At 40.7% G+C, this 17,519-nt stretch overlaps 1 protein-coding gene across 1 annotated transcript in view; it reads right to left on the bottom strand.

Annotated features, from left to right (window-relative positions):
• The window catches only part of TFPI (tissue factor pathway inhibitor), a 56,839-nt gene extending 41,279 nt beyond the window's left edge, over positions 1–15,560 (bottom strand). Inside the window, exon 1 of the mRNA XM_061364644.1 lies at positions 15,278–15,560. The gene's annotated coding sequence lies outside the window, so the exon portion shown is untranslated. The remainder of the gene's footprint in view (positions 1–15,277) is intronic.
• Positions 15,561–17,519: the final 1,959 nt, after the last annotated feature.

Raw genomic sequence — 17,519 nt, 5'->3', positions numbered from 1 at the left:
CTTCAACACCAAATCAGAGCTAGAATTTTCATTTCTCTCTTGACAATGTGCCAATTTTTTCCTCCTGCATATTCAGCATTTTCCTAAGTAGAAAGTCTTAAAAAGTAAGTCTTGTTTAAACTGCAGACCAAACCATAAATAGCACTAATTTTTTCGGTAATTTTTTCGACTTTAGAAGGCTTCAGTATGCATTTAGTGAAAAAACATTGACAGATATCTTCATTCTTTTGTGTGTGTGTATAATGGAACAGAATTTTGCAATCTAAAAAATTTCTATTTGAACTGGAAATTATTACAGTGTTAACTTTTTAATCATAATGCTTTCATGCCAAAATAAACAAAAGAATGCATTTATCTTTCATTCCTTCTAAGCTCAATGTTTAAGCTTAATTTACAAATAAAATCCTTTATCCCATAAAGTTTATCAAAATAATCTAGATCTCATTTTGTGCTGTATTTTATTTCTATGAACAAATTCAGAAATTGTTGCTGTCTACTGCAGAGGCAATAAACTCTTGGAATAGGAATGACCTTGTTATGAATTCTGAAATGACATTATGCTGAGAAAATGTGCAAGAGCTACAACTGTTCATTTCCAGGTATTTTTCAAAGAAACACAAGCAGTGTCTTTATTCATGTTTCTAACTAGAACACCAGTTTTCATTCCTATATTATTTTACATATTAAAACTTAATAAGGTATTATTTTTCCCCTTTCCCCAGCAACAAATTTCTAGTGATCCATTTGCTCCATTCAGAGTGAACAATCCATAAATAATCTACCCCCAATCTTTTTACTGGAGGAATTAAATGTGGGCTACTTAGCTGACTGCAGGATATCCCTGCAGCATTGCTATAATGGGCAAAAAACATGGCACTGTGCTATGGATTTGTCATTTCACTCTAAAATGCCAGACTTAAGTATATTCATTAATACAATTGTCTACATTTACTTGTGTACTCCATCTGCTCTCATTTGCCTTACCTTTTTTTCACCCTGTTTGGAAGTACCTTGTTTACATGTGATACTTCAATTTTATAATGCCATCCTCCTCCAAGCTGTTGTCCCAGTGTTATTTCACCCCTGACTTTTTCCTCAACATTACAACATAAAGGAAAGGAAGAGTATTTCTGAAATTTTATTTTCATATAGATATAAAATATATATAGCATAACATATATATGTGTATATATATGTATATATATTATTGCTATCCACTGAGTACTTCTGTGTTTTCCAGTCAAAGAACACATATTCCCTCTCTACCTTTTTCTGGATACAGTACATACTATAACTTAAATTGAAAGCAAAGTGGCTATTACAGACCAAAGGCAACAGCCAGCTTCAGGAACTTTGCCCTGAATTTGATCAGGCTCTGTAAAAGTGGATGAATTTTAATGCCAAAATATCCACCAAAGCGTATCTTTAGATACTATCTGGCAAAAATAGTGTCTTAGGCTTCAGAGACTAAAAATAAATCATATACATAATAAGCAATATTTTTTTAACATATCAAAATAATACCATGTAAGACTGTAACACAAACCCCAAATAAACCAAGAAAACATCTTTAAATGGAATTCCATTGACTACATACAAAGTGCATAGAGGTAACACTGTTTCTTACTAGGTTTCATAGAACCGGCTGAATGCCTGCATGCGAAGAGTTGTGGTCAATGGCTCAATGTCCAGTTGGAAAACAGTAACGAATGGTGTCCCTCAGAGATCAGTGTTGGGACCAGTCTTGTTCATCGTTTGTCGGCGACATAAACACTGGGATTCAGCGCACCCTCAGCAAGTCTGCTGATGTCACCAAGCTGTGTGGTTCAGTTGACACGCTGGAGGAAAGGAGTGCCATCCAGAGGGACCTTGACACGCTTGTTGTAAATGCTCCATCCCTGCTGGTGTTCAAGGCTGGGCTAGATAGAACCTTGGATGACATGGTTTAGTGCGAGGTGTCCCTGCCAATGGCAGGGGGGTTGGAACTAGATGAACTTCAGGTCCTTTCCAACCCTAACTATTCTATGATTCTATGATTCTGTAGTCCATTCTATGGTTTCCAGAAACAGACTACCTCTTATGATGTATCTGGCCTAATACCAGAAATATTTTCTTCCATGGAGAGCTTTGTGGTACATGGCCTTGGAAGAATTTTATTTTTTTATCCAAAAGTTAGAGAAATAGTTACAGCAATCTTTTTATTCAAACCTGATAAAACGTCTAACCATGCTTTAAAAAAGGAAGAATATAACCCTGCACAAGGCAACAGGAAGTTGTGTAAGATTGCCTGTATGATCTGAGTCATGATGTATGTTTGACACTAACTATAATCAAAATAAATCCACAACTAAGAAAAATTGGGCAGAAATATTAAGTAAAAGCTTTCAAACAACTGCACAAGTATTTAACATTATAATGTAAATAAAGGTTACGACAGTTTGACATCATCTAGGCTGAATAACAGCAGAAATATCATCAGCTTTTCAGACTTGATACTTAGTGATAACTTTAACATTTTAGAATCATAGAATAGTTAGAATTATAGAATAGAATTAAAGAATTATATTCGCTTCTATTTTATTCTAGTCTATTTATTGAACTTGAATTATATTATAGAATAAAATCATTCTAAATTATTCTATTCTGGATAGACATGTAGAATGGAATATAATTTTGCCTGGTTGCTCTGAGCACAAAACACAAAAAAAAAAACCAAAACCAAAATGTCAATTTTAGTTTTTGAAATATATGGAAAGGGTAATTTTCTAAGCACATGGTTTTCTTTAGAAGTTTAATTTGTAATCATTGGCATAGTTGTGACCCTTTATAAAGGAACTTGCAAATTATCTGCAACCTCAGTTGTCCATGGATTAATTCCAAGTTTGCCACTCATTTTCTATGTCTGAATTATTCCAAACATGACAGCAAAACTCTCCCTAGTTCAGCAAAATTCAGTTTGAATTTGCTTTGGATCACTCAAGTTAAGGCCTTTGTTCTTTCCAGGAATCTGCAAAGTATAGATTTAGACTGCAAAATTTAGTAATCCATTTTTACTCAGTCATCCAATATTCCCTAAAGCTTGCTTTCAGTAGAAGAAAAGTAAAAGGAATAATCAGCCAGAAATTGAAATTTTTAATAAGTTTATTTTTTTCATTTGAACTATTATACCTGACTATCACTGTACGATTAGGAGGATAAATTAGTGTATTTGTGCAAAGAACAAAATTCTTACCAGGGTACAGTATTTCTATTCTTCCACTCAACTCCTACCATTTCCCTTAAAGAGTACATTGTCAAATGTACACATTCTTGATGCTTCAGAAATTTCCGAAGAAGAAAAATTTAGGCTTTATAACCATATATCTGCCTTACTGCAAAGTTTACTGTCCAAACACAATCTCCTTCATCTTTCCCCATGGTCACACATTCCCAGAACACTGTGTCAAGTATCAGTGGAGGTGGAATAAAGGGGGTGAAGGTTTTAGCATTGAAATGCTTAAATCCATCTGTAGTTTCATTATGTCTTGCTTTTCCTCAGGGAAGAGTGAAATCCGAGATCAAAGTGAACTTGCCCCTACTTTTTCAATTAAAAAAACCCTCCAGAAAGTACAAGTTTCCTGATTTAATGTTCAGCTGCCCAGTAACAGCATGTTAAGGCTGCAAGCCTGTCAAGATACTGATTTTATTTCTTTTTGTAATACTTTCTGGTTATTTTATTTATACTTAAAGCACAATTCAAAATACTTCATCTGACTATACATCTGGCTCAATAAAATATAAAACGCACGTCTTTGTGAAAGACTGCCTGCCATAGGAAACATAGGAAATGTTTTGAGTTTAAATAATTCATGTTAAATGGTCTGACTATTTAGGCCAAATTCTGAAAATCTCTGCGATTAAATGTAGTCTCTTACTCCAGAAGGGTTCTAATTTAGGACAGCCAGAAATCAGTCCAGCATTAATACTGTCTTTTCTCTAGATCAAATGTCATTAATGCAAATTTAATAAATTCCTAAGACATTTCCTTAGGAACTGGCACTCTACTGCTCCCAAACTATCTACCTTTTGAATAAGACATTTTTATACCTATAACAGACAACATCTAAGTTACTTCACAAAGGGGATCAAAGATCAATGGGTAATAATTGCACCATTTACTAGTTTAATTAAATGTTTTAATTTGTGAATGCCATTAACTTCCCTCAAGCTGTGATATAGGTACATAAGGCAGAGCACAAGCATGGAAGCTCCCAGGAACACAACCTTATTACCTGGCCTTATAAATGCGCTTTTTTTATCCTGCGACTTGAACATAGAAATACAAGAAAGCTCCCAAAATAGTGGTTTGGGGTTTTTTTGTTGGTTTTGGGGTTGGTTTTTTTCATTTGTTTGTTTGTTTGTTTGTTTGTTTTCTAAAGACAGATGTGTATAAAACTCAGTGTGTTCTTGCAGTCTGTAACCTCTGGAGCCAGATCTTTTATGCATGTATATATACATTTTATATATATATATATATATACATATACACACACTTATATTTTACTTAGCAGACTATCTAATGCCAATTTCTAAAGTTACCAGAATGTTTAGAAGCAAACATTTCTTCAACATGTTTTTTGTCTCTTAACTAACTAACTGGAAAAGGCAAAAGAAAAGTGTTTCCGGTAGTAGCCAAAACCAGACAACTTTAGAAAACAGCATAAAGTGACATTGTATTGACCATAAAAGTGGTTTACTTCACACTGACAGCCCAGGAAATGGAAATGCACTCACGAAAACAAAGAGGGGGAGGAGGCACAGGCAAAGAATGTAACTAAACAGAGGAATGAACAGCAGAAGAAGAAATGTGCATATTCAAAGGCTGAATTGAGCACAGATTAAAAATAAAAAGATCTAATTAAACAAAATAACAGCACTTCTGATACAAAATCAGACCCTCTCCAGTTCACTATACTTCAGAGGCAACATAATTTGCTGTCTGATATCCAACTACTATAACAGTGATTTAGTTAGGCATACCTGCAGCATTGTCTCCCAGCTGGCAGAGTCAGTGAGCTCCCTTAGAAAGTATTTGATTACATGGGCTATTCTGCAGCTGTTTGAAGAGAATCATGTTTTCTCACTTACTCTGGTGTAAGTATGAAGAATGAAATAAGCATCAATTCTACCACCTGTGCTCTGACGTAAACTGAACAAAGAATGATGTTACATGCCCTAGCTTTAGAAGTCTCAGTGTCAGTGATGCTCTGTCATACAAACTGACTCCTGCCAGGGCAAAGCCTAGCAGTGTCACAGCAACTTAATAAAAAGGGAGGCAGTCTACTGTGGATCAGCAGCATGCAAACATTATTGACTGACTGAATGCACAAGATTTTGAAATCTCCCTCCTTGCCCCCACTTACCTCCATCCTGTGCCCTACAAAAGCAGCCCTAATAGTCTCTATCAGTTCTGAGTCTAGACACTCCATCAGATTCCTTCATCAGAACTTCAAAATTCTACAGTATCACAGTATCACAGTATGTTAGAGATTGGAAGGGACCTCAAAAGATCATCTAGTCCAATCCCCCTGCCGGAGCAGGAACACCTAGATAAGGTTACACAGGAACGTGTCCAGGCGGGGTTTGAATGTCTCCAGAGAAGGAGACTCCACAACCTCCCTGGGCAGCCTGTTCCAGTGTTCCGTCACCCTCACTGAGAAGAAGTTTCTTCTCAAGTTTAAGTGGAACCTCTTGTGTTCCCGTTTGCACCCATTGCCCCTTCTCCTATCATTGTTTGCCACTGAGAAGAGCCTGGCTCCATCCTCGTGACACTCCCCCTTTATATATTTATATACACTAATAAGGTCACCCCTCAATCTCCTCTTCTCCAAACTCAGCTCCCTCAGTCTTTCCTCATAAGGGAGATGCTCCACTCTCTTAATCATCTTAGTTGCCCTGCGCTGGACTCTCTCCAGCAGGTCCCTGTCCTTCTTAAACTGAGGGGCCCAGAACTGGACACAATATTCCAGATGAGGTCTCACCAGGGTAGAGTAGAGGGGAAGGAGGACCTCTCTCAACCTACTAACCACCCGCCTTCTAATACACCCCAGGAGGCCATTGGCCTTCTTGGCCACAACGTCACAGTGTCGGCTCATGGTCACCCTGTCGTCCACTAGGACCCCCAGGTCCCTCTCCCCTACACTGCTCTCTAACAGGTTGTTCCCCAACCTATACTGGAACCTGGGGTTGTTCCTGCCCAGATGCAGGACTCTACACTTTCCCTTGTTATATTTCATCAAGTTACTCCCTGCCCAACTCTCCAGCCTGTCCAGGTCTCGCTGAATGGCAGCACAGCCTTCTGGCGTGTTGGCCACCCCTCCCAGCTTAGTGTCATCAGCAAACTTGCTGATAGTACACTCAATTCCCTCATCTAAATCATTGATGAATATATTAAATAATACTGGTCCCAGTACCGACCCTTGAGGCACTCCACTAGATACAGGCCTCCAACTAGACTCTGCCCCATAGGCTACAACTGTCTGGCTTCTCTCCTTCAGCCAGTTCACAGTCCACCTCACTACCCGATCATCCAGACCACACTTCCTCAATTTAGCTGCAAGGATGCTGTGGGAGACTGTGTCAAACGCTTTGCTGAAGTCAAGGTAGACCACATCCACTGCTCTGCCATCATCCGTCCACCGTGTTATTTCCTCATAAAAGGCTATGAGATTGGTCAAGCATGACTTCCCCTTGGTGAAGCCATGTTGACTGCCCCTCATAACCCTCTTATCCTTGATATGCCTTAGGATGGCACCAAGGATAAGGTGTTCCATCACTTTCCCAGGAATGGAGGTGAGGCTGACCAGTCTATAGTTACCCGGGTCCTCCTTCTTGCCCTTTTTGAAGACGGGAGTGACATTTGCTTTCCTCCAGTCCTCAGGCACCTCTCCCGTTTCCCAAGACTTGGTAAAGATGATGGAGAGCGGTCTAGCAATGACCTCCGCCACTTCCCTCAGCACCCGCAGGTGCATCCCATCTGGACCCATGGATTTATGGATGTCCAGATTGCTCAACTGGTCTTTAACCCATTCCTCATCGACTAAGGCAGACCGCTCCGTTGACCTGTCTTCATCTGAAGTCTCAGCGGTACAGGGCTCTTCAGGACTGCCTTCGGCAGAGTAGACAGAGACAAAGAAGGCATTAAGTAACTCTGCCATCTCTGTATCTTCTGTCACCAGGGCACCCGTCCCATTCATCAGCGGGCCTACATTGCCTCTGGTGTTAGTTTTATCTGCCATATATTTGAAAAAGCTCTTTCTGCTGTCGTTGACCCTTCTCGCTAGCTTTAATTCCAAGGAGGCCTTAGTCATCCTAGCTGCTTTCCTACATCCTCTAGCAGCAGCCTTATATTCTTCCCAAGTGGCCAGCCCTTCCTTCCATGACCTGTAAACTCTTCTCTTCCACTTGAGCATACCCAGCAATTCCCTATTTAGCCACGCAGGTCTCCTGACCCTCTTCCTTGATTTCCTACCTGTCAGGATGCTCTGATCTTGAGCTCGGAAGAAGCAGTCCTTGAACGTCAACCAACTATCTTGGGCCCTTTTACCTTCAAGCAGCCTAGCCCATGGGATTTCCCCTAGCAATTGCTTGAAGAGGCCAAAGGTTGCCCTGCTAAAGTCCAGGGTTGCGATTCTACTTGCTATTCTACTGACCCTACCACAGAAGATCCTGAATTCTACCATCTCATGGTCGCTGCAACCAAGGCAGCCCTCAACCTTCACTGCTTCGATCAGACCCTCCTTGTTAGTGAGGATGAGATCCAGCAGCGCACCTCTCCTGGTTGGCTCATCCACCATTTACATGAGGAAGTTATCATCCATACACTGGAGGAACCTCCTGGACTGTGGCTGGGTTGCCGAGTAGTCCTTCCAGCAAACATCAGGGAAGTTAAAATCCCCCACGACGACCACGGCCTGTGACTGTGAGGCCGCTCTCAGCTGCCTGTAGAAGGCCTTGTCAACTTCCTCACCCTGATCCGGTGGCCTGTAACAGACCCCCACAACAGTATCGCCCCTGCCAGCCTGCCCCTTAATTCTCACCCACAGACTCTCAACTCGCTCGTCATCTGTCCCCGGACAGAACTCAACATGTTGTAGCTGCTCTCGCACATAAAGAGCAACCCCACCACCCCACCTGGCTGGCCTGTCTTTCCTGAAAAGAGCATAGCCCTCCATGACTATATTCCAGTCATGTGAGCTGTCCCACCACGTCTCTGTAATTGCCACCAGGTCATAATCTCCTGACTTAACACAGGTTTCTAGCTCCTCCTGCTTATTTCCCATGCTGCGCGCATTGGTGTACAGACATTTCAGGGAGCGAGCTGAGCACACCGATTTCACCCTAGGATTACAGGAGGCCTCCCAGTCTTCATCAATTCCGGAGCGCTGTCCCACTGAGGCAAGCCCAGCTACAACCCCATCCCCCTTCAAATCTAGTTTAAAGCTCTCCAAATGAACCCTGCTAATTCATGCCCCAGCACCCTTTTGCCTCTGTGCAATAAACCTTTCCCACATGCCAATGTCCAGACTGGTGCCCTATAAAACCAGTTGTTATCAAAGAATCCAAAGCCCTGCCTGCAGCACCAGCCTCGAAGCCAAGTGTTTATGGACTGAATTTTCCCATTCAGTCCCACATCATCAATAGAAGATGGAAGGAGTGAAGAGAAGAACACTTGAGCCCCAGAGTCTCTCACCATCCGCCCCAGGGCCCTGTAGTCTTTCTTCATCCCCCTCAGACTGCGGGAAGCAGCTTCCCCCTCACCCGTCTGGAAGACCAGCAGCAGGTAGTAGTCTGTCAGGTGCACCAGGTTGGGGAGCGCCCTGGTGATATCCCTGATCCGGGCTCCAGGCAGACTACACACTTCCCTATGATGAGGGTCAACTCTGCATATCGGGCCCTCTGTTCCTTTCAGAATGGAATCACCTTCTACAATGACCCTTCTTTCTTTCTTATCAGAGGCAGTCTTGAGGTGTGAAGTCGACCGCTTTTTCCTATGTGGCCTTGTAGGCGGGCCTTGCACCACATCCTCACCTACCTCTCCTTCAAGATCCAGGGCCTCAAACCTATTACGGAGGGACACCTGGGGAAGCAGGGCAGGAAGGGAGGAGGGCTGCCCACGATGCCGAACCGGAACTTGCTTCCAACCCTCATCATCTTTTTGGTCCCCTACCTCCGGGCGACAGCTACAGGGCAGGGGCTGTCTCAGGCCATCCCCCTCTGTCTGAGAGGGCAGGGGGTCCATCCCCTTTTGGGGGGTATCTCCCTGGAGCCGTTCCAACTGGCCAGCCAGGGAGTTACTCCACCAGTCGATCTCCCTTTCACACTCCCTGATGCTCCTCAGCGTCTCAACCTCCTCCTTAAGTTTAGCCACCAAGCTAAGCAGATCTTCTACCTGCTCACACCTCACACAGGTGGAATGCTGTCCTCCCTCCCCCGGCAGTAGCAGGCTCTGGCACTCCCTGCATCCAGAGACCTGAACAGCCACGGTTAGGGCCGGGGTCTCTGTCTGAGTTGCTACAGCCCTCTTACAGCTAGCTCTCTTTCTGGAGACCACCTTGTTATGAAAGAATTATTGTTGGTAACCTATGTATCATCATTTAGCATAAATGTTGATTTGCTGCTGCAGTATTCCAATGTCTTAAATTCCCAAGTGAAAACTGGGAAGTGAAAATTTAGAAAAACAAAGGTCTTTGTTAGCTTTTATGCTGAAATATTGTATGACCCGGTGTCAGTTTCAGATTTAAACTCCCATTTTGGTTATATTTTTATTAAGGTTGTAAATTCTGCTTTGAAACCACAACTAATAAGTGAAAACTTTGTTATGTTTTGAAATCAAAACAAAAAACCCCTACCAACATTAATAAGCCCACCACAAGAACTCATTGTAGACCTCTCTTGCCTTTTTACTTTCCTTGTCAACTCCCTTCACTTGTGCTTTAAAACTGTTTTACATTTCCCAAGTTAGCTCCTGGACCTATTTAATTTTTTCTCCTAGTCATCTAATACCTGACACTGGGTACTTTTGCCATCCTGTCTTCAATCATCTTCTCTTGTGACACAGCTCCAGATCCTAATTTCCTCCTCCACTGAGTTCCCCTTCTTACCTGGCTCAGTCTGGGCCTCATAGTCATGATATCCACCACCCGAGAACTGGGAAATGGATATATATTCTGGGAGGCAGAGGTGTGGTGAGAGTATACCTTGGCAATCGTAGCCTGCAAGTAATTTTCCTGACAACTTGATCAAGCAGTGCAGAGCACCTGATGCAACAGTTCATGTGAATTACAAACTCTGAAATGAAGAGCGATTCTTAAAAATTGATGCACGTCTTATTGGAATACTGGATTTACCTACATCAAACCATATAACTACTAGTGATACCTTGATGGAGAACTGCCCTGGGTTCATACAGGCTGGGCTTAAACCATGACAAGAATGACTAATGGTTCTGTGGCTACTTCTACTACCCATAAGGAAAAAAATCCCAAAATAAAACACATGCCACATGATCCAACGTTATTAGCTTATCATAAAGGACCTACTGAGAGCATGATTTAAACTTCAGTTTCTACCTCAGAGAAGACTGATTCAAACGGGAATAAAGAAAGAAGCCAGTTATTTATTTAGATGTGGCAAATCCATTAGTCTAGCATGCCATATCCCAGTTCAGGTAAATCTCTACTCCATGTATACAGCCTGTTTTCACTGGGACATGGGTTTCAACAGGGAAAGGATATTGTAGTTTGCTCCCGCAAACATATTTTTAAATGTAGACTACACCAAATAACTAGTTTACATAATTTCATAAATCTTAAAACACCAAACCCACCACATTCAAAACAGTACTAGGACAGAAACTACCTGTTTGTAGCAAAAATATAGGCCATATAAACCTATTTTCGAAGAGAAACACCTTGAGCATCCTAATAACAGCTACTCTCAGAGCACAAAAGCAACTATAAAACCAACCAAGCAGCAATATTAGTTATGGGTTTAGGAACACAGCATAGAAGTCCCAACTTTAGCATTATAAAACCTCCAGCCTTTTTTTCTAGCAGTTTGGACTGGAACAGTATAGTGTATGCTCTTAATCTCAGCTGTGCTTACTGACAAATAGTCATGTATTTAGAGGCCAATTAGTTTACCACAACCTTCTCTAATGGCCATTTCAGTGCTGTACATGTGATATCAAGCCAGCTGTGTGTAATTTCACATTGTACAGACTACTCGATTTCACTAAAGTGGAGCTATCAGTTACTGAAAATAGAACAGGCAGACACAGAAGGAAACTACTTGCCACACTGATGCCTCTTGTGACTGATTTTGACCATACCTATTAACCTTTTGTAAACTCATCATCACATAGCTCACATTTTGCATGTATACTTAACATCAAAATATAAGTTTCCTGGCTTTGACAAACAAGTTAAGAGCACCCTGTTTATCTTCGTAGCTGGAGACACCACAAACATGCTTACTGCAGTGCATGTATGAGCTTTAGACCATCACACAAGTTAGAAATGTTGAAATTACCAGTAATAAGTGGGATTGCCCCCAGATTCAGACTGCATCAGATTATTGCCCTGCAATTACTTAAAACCAACATAAAATAATGCTGGCATAGAAAAGAAAGGGTCATATACCCTTTATCTCCCACTGCTTGTTCTAGTGGCAGTGCCAGATTAAACTTGGAGAAGTCCCTGTTCATTTCAAGGGGACTGGCCTAGATGACCTTTGAAGGTCCCTTCCAACCCAAACTGTTCTATGGTTGTATACTTCTATGTTTCTGTGGACCTAAAGAATTCACCAAATGAGTCTTAGAGCATAAAAACTTCAGCCTCATCTTTCTACGCTACCTTTTCTCTGACTGATGAAAGCATAAAACATTTTCCAGAACCTCATTATGTTAGAGACTGTACAAATACAGAAAAAAAAATTGCTTTTCAGCCAAACTGGAAAATGTTTACAGAAAAAGCTTCTGCATTTCATAATACACTTCTGCAGACATTTCTGTGAAGCATAAAAATTGTACCAGCTAAATATTTCCTTCACAGAATACTTGTATTTCTAATTTACTTGCTGCAATTGCTATTTTCAATGTGATTTTTTTTAAATCAGTTCTTAAGGAATGCTCTAGTTTCTGGAAGAAGGCTGAACCTTCTTGTGCCCAGATCATATCCTGAATTAACATGTTCAGATGCTTAGTTTTATTTTGTCAGTAAACAGTAAATCAAATTAACCAGTTAACTTCAGAGGTATACTTAGTTATGAATGGCACACATCATGGAAGATAGCACCAATACTAAAGGAGGAAAATGACGAGCTGTATTTACAGCAACAGGAAATAATTAAGGAAACTGAACAAAGGAGTTGTGAGAGAAAATTAAAAGGACTAAAAATAAGCCTATTTTGGTGTGAAATAACTATGAGAGGAAAGGAATCATATGATTTCCCATATGGCTTTGTTTCATTCTATCCTCAGGGGCACTCTGTCCCTATTGTAAAAAACAGTTTCATAAGAGAAACACACACAAGTAGGTAATTTGTCCCTGTTTTTTAGAGACAGTCCTCCCAGCTCTCAATGTGAAGACCCCATCAGCTTCTTCTAGTTGTTAGAGAGAAAATATGTTCAGAATGTAGGCCAAAGAGCATTAGTAAGTACTGGAGTTAGACATATTTTAAGCAGCTCAAAAATTGTGAGGTATAGAATCATATAATTCTTGAGGCTCCTAAGATCTATTGATGTTGTATTTTTGGGTTGTGATATATATTTTCTTGTTCCTGTACACACACTCTGACTCTGGCAGACATTCCCACTAGCTTACTGAATGCACAAGACCATAATGGTTACAAAGCACTTCATGCAGCTATGAGTTTATTTTAAAATGCAGAAGAGAGTTACTGCCAGAATCACCTTTAAGTAGATGCAGATGTTAAAGCAGATTCCCAGAATGCGGAGATGGTGCTGATGTCTTTTTTCTAAGAGATTTAATATCCACGTTTCCAGAAATTATCCTAATCCCACTGATATGCCTGTGGAAGCAACCTGTGTTCTCTGTCCTAAAAGTAACTCAAAATCCACAGCCAGAAGAATAGTGTAAACAATATCAGTGCCCCTCTACTTGAGAACAATCTGAATGCTAGTATCTGCTCCTGTTTATACACTTAACCAGGGTTTTTGGAAAAACATGTAAACAGTCCTTGAAGCTAGATCTGGAATCCAGTAACTCTTCTTCTGTAACTGTGGGTCTGGTGCAGACACAGGTGAGATTTTAAACTCACTAAAGGCTCTGGACATGTTCTCTGAAAGCCTGTTAAAAAGTTTGTTCCTTTACAACTTTGTTTTATTTCCTAGACACTATCTTTGAGCACTTTCCCCCCCACGTCTCTTAAAATTTTATTTCTGACAGAGTATCTGCCTCCTTTTTGTACACTCTCCCTCACTGCCCTGTATGTCTGACACTAAACCCTAAATTAGATACCAACAATTTATAAGGTTTTAACATTAAACTTCCAAAATTAACTCTCTGATGAGATAAAATGGATAAATTCAATGCCATTAGCTGTTCTACATATCCTGAGTCAAGAAGGTCATAAAACTTTAACTTACAATTATTCTCCATTTAGAATATTATCTGCATGAGTAACAACTGAGTTTTCATTAGCAATATTAGTAAATGTGGGCACTGCACAAAAAAGGTAAATGCACTTTAAAGGTCATAAAACTACTCTGGACAGCTGAAATACATTAAATCTCCAGATTACAAACTATGCAATGCACAGCGTAAGGATAAACATAAAGATTACTGAAAGTCAATTTAAAACACACTGAGAGTGTTGTGTTCCAGCATAAAAGTTAGGAACATTTCAAAGAAATGGATTTATCAAAGCAGTTGCCCACATGACTACTTTTTAATGAAACCTTTCACATGGGACACACTTGACAGGAGAAAAGATGAGCAGAATGTGTTTTAATAATTTTTACCTCCTCACATTGCTCTGTGTGCATTTCAGACTACGTCAACATGTTTAAAATTCTCAAATTCAGCTTAAACACAAACATTTACTGTGGATCTAGATACTTGCTGCCTTAACAATCACAAGCTCTCTCCTAGTAGACTTAAATAACAAGCAGAAGATAAAGAGCAGAAAAGGTTTCCAATTTTTCCCTAAGTATATGCCTAGCAATTCCTACAGCCTGCCTTTGCTGTTCATATCCATACTGACAGCTGGACTTCCTGTCTTTGCATCTGGCCACAAGACATTCAGGAAGTAAGGTTTATATCTTTACATGTTTTCCATGAAGTACTTTGATGACTAATTTCTAGGGTACTGAGTCATATACCCCTTTCACATACTGCTCTCCATCCAAATTATTGTTGTTCTCCCTACTCCAGTCTTCCCATCATTGCATGTCTTTTCCTCATTTAAATTGCATTTAGATATTCTACAAGTAGTTATTTAAATTCCAGAAAACTTTCTTTTTTACTACAAGCTAGTATTACTGTTTTTAATTACACAGCTACTAAAAATGTTTATGTCAATTCTTCCAAGTAAAATATGAAAACAAATCACCAATAATATTCTGGGGTTTTGGGGGAGTGGTGGTGGGGTGTTTGTTAAAGTGGCACCACTGTAAGTCTCATTCACTACCCTCCTCACTGTTTATAGTTTCTTGAGGGTTTCAACATACATTGTGAGTGAAATTGGCATACAGCAAAATCAGCTTAATTTTATTCTCTAAAATGTTCTTGTACTTCTCAAAATATTAACTGCTTCAAATGTTACTTATCAAATGCCTTAGAATGATTTAAAATAGCATGGCAGACCACTCTGCCTGAATCAAGCCTCCATTTGAGCTACTGTAGAGGAGAAATCGTTTTAAAAAACAAAAGCTTTTTTCCGAACTCCAGCTATTGATCAAGTTTAACATATTTATCTTTAAGATGGCTTACTTTCAAAGAATTATCTTGGAGCTCAAAATACCTTAGTCTGACATTCTGACAACAAAAGGGTAGTTTTATTAGTAATCATGAAAGTATATTAATCGTTCTACAGTTTCAAATTTACAGAGAAAAAAAGTCTCCCTTTTTGCAGCATTCATTGCTGGAGTTTAAATCTAAACACCTAACTCCTCCATCTACCACACTCTAAAGAAAACATATCAGTAGGTACACCATTGTGCCAGCTAAAGGAAAAAAAACTCTCACATAAAACAAAGTCTGTGCCAAGTACTCACCAAACGCCTAGCAACAGTTCTTGAAGAAAGAATTCCTGAATCAGTACTGAATAGAATCCTTCCCTGCTAATTTACATTGAAGGGGTGTGGTGTAAAGCTACAAAGGAAGGATTGCAACCTGATCTTCCTAGAGCAGGCTCTTGCTGGAGGATTAATCAGCCAGTTGTTCTTGCGTTTTGTGTAGCGAACGGGTTCACTCCGGGTAGAAGTCAGGCATCTGCAGCAGCGGCAAGGACGCTTCCTGTTTAAAGTCTTCTGATCTGCGCTGTGGTTTAGAGCAGCTGTTCTCTGAACAGGACTAGTTAAAATGAAAAGCACTTTTAAAGAATGAGAAACAGTCTCATCCTTTGAAAGCATAAGATATGTTATTCATTATACCTTTCATGCTTTGATATGGCTCATGAGGATGCCATACTCATTGCCTATTTAAAAGAAATAGGGTGTGGCTTACTTTTGGGTTTGGGTTTTGTCTGTTTTTAAATAAAGCCGTGCTACTCAGTCTAGATCTGGGCTGCATTCATCAGTATCTGGAGCTGAACTACCAAAGCTATTCTGCCTTCAGCTAAAATATACCATATATTTATGAATCATGATAGTATGTGCTAAAACTAAAGTGAATCATCATTAAAGTACCATGGCTGAAGACAGGGAAGAGACTGCAGCAGTAAGACTGAGAGACCTTGTAACTTGTGAATGTAGAGACACGTGACCAGAATCTTAGTCCTGGAAACTAAGGATGAGAATTTCCCAGTAAATTAAAACCAACAGAGAAGTAACAGCTGAAGAACAGTAATTTACACAAATTAGTAGCTCTAACTTAATTGCAGTTATTTCTGATCAAAGACAGAAAGGTGAGTTAAATTACTTTCATTAGAGATCTATAATCATCTGTCCATCACTATCCTGAAATAGACTGGAAGTTTCTTACAGTCAGTTAACAGGTTAACACTCTCTGAAACAAATGGAAGTGCTCCTGGCAGCTTCTTAAATCTCCTGTCTGCTATTCCTGACTGCAAGAATGTGTGTAATAATTTTCAGGGTAAAGCCAGTAGTCAGCTGAGTCTGCCCTCTGTTAACCAGGTCAGTATTCAGATAGATTAACCCTCCCGAAATGGACTAGAAGCACTCACAAAGGGGCAGATTAAAATGTTGGAGGTGGGCTTCCAGCGAGACCTGGACAGGCTGGAGAGTTGGGCGGGGAATAACTTGATGAAATATAACAAGGGAAAGTGTAGAGTCCTGCATCTGGGCAGGAACAACCCCAGGTTCCAGTATAGATTGGGGAACGACCTGTTAGAGAGCAGTGTAGGGGAGAGGGACCTGGGGGTCCTAGTGGACGACAGGGTGACCATGAGCCGACACTGTGCCCTTGTGGCCAAGAAGGCCAATGGCATCCTGGGGTGTATTAGAAGGGGGGTGGTTAGTAGGTCGAGAGAGGTTCTCCTTCCCCTCTACTCAGCCCTGGTGAGACCTCATCTGGAATACTGTGTCCAGTTCTGGGCCCCTCAGTTTAAGAAGGACAGGGACCTGCTGGAGAGAGTCCAGCACAGGGCAACTAAGATGATTAAGGGAGTGGAGCATCTCCCTTATGAGGAAAGACTGAGGGAGCTGGGTCTCTATAGTTTGGAGAAGAGGAGACTGAGGGGTGACCTTATTAGTGTATATAAATATATAAAGGGGGAGTGTCACGAGGATGGAGCCAGGCTCTTCTCAGAGGCAAACAATGATAGGACAAGGGGTAATGGATACAAATTGGAACACAAGAGGTTCCACTTAAGCTTGAGAAGAAACTTCTTCTCAGTGAGGGTGACGGAACACTGGAACAGGCTGCCCAGGGAGGTTGTGGAGTCTCCTTCTCTGGAGACATTCAAACCCCGCCTGGACACGTTCCTGTGTAACCTTATCTAGGTGTTCCTGCTCCGGCAGGGGGATTGGACTGGATGATCTTTTGAGGTCCCTTCCAATCTCTAACATACTGTGATACTGTGTGATACTGTGACTTCTACCATACTTACCACCAGCTCCCTGCTCAGATAAACCAAGGAGCAACCCAGCCCAGAAGTCAGTTAAAAGGAAATGGCTGGTCTGAAGCTTGTGCAATATCAACACTCTAAAAAATGTATTTTGGATGTCCATGTGTTACAAATTAGTATGTTATCAGTGCTCTCCATAAATCTCCTTGAGGGTCACAAGTAAGACAGCCCAAAACAGATGTACTAAAATGACATGATAATTTAAAAAA

This window comes from Neopsephotus bourkii, unplaced genomic scaffold (genome assembly GCF_033783945.1).
Source record: "Neopsephotus bourkii isolate Nb327-2 ecotype Australia unplaced genomic scaffold, CSIRO-AGI_Nbou_v1 NB_1245, whole genome shotgun sequence".
In the NCBI taxonomy this organism is placed as follows: Eukaryota; Metazoa; Chordata; class Aves; order Psittaciformes; family Psittacidae; genus Neopsephotus; species Neopsephotus bourkii.
This window is presented reverse-complemented; position numbering and strand designations above follow the sequence as displayed.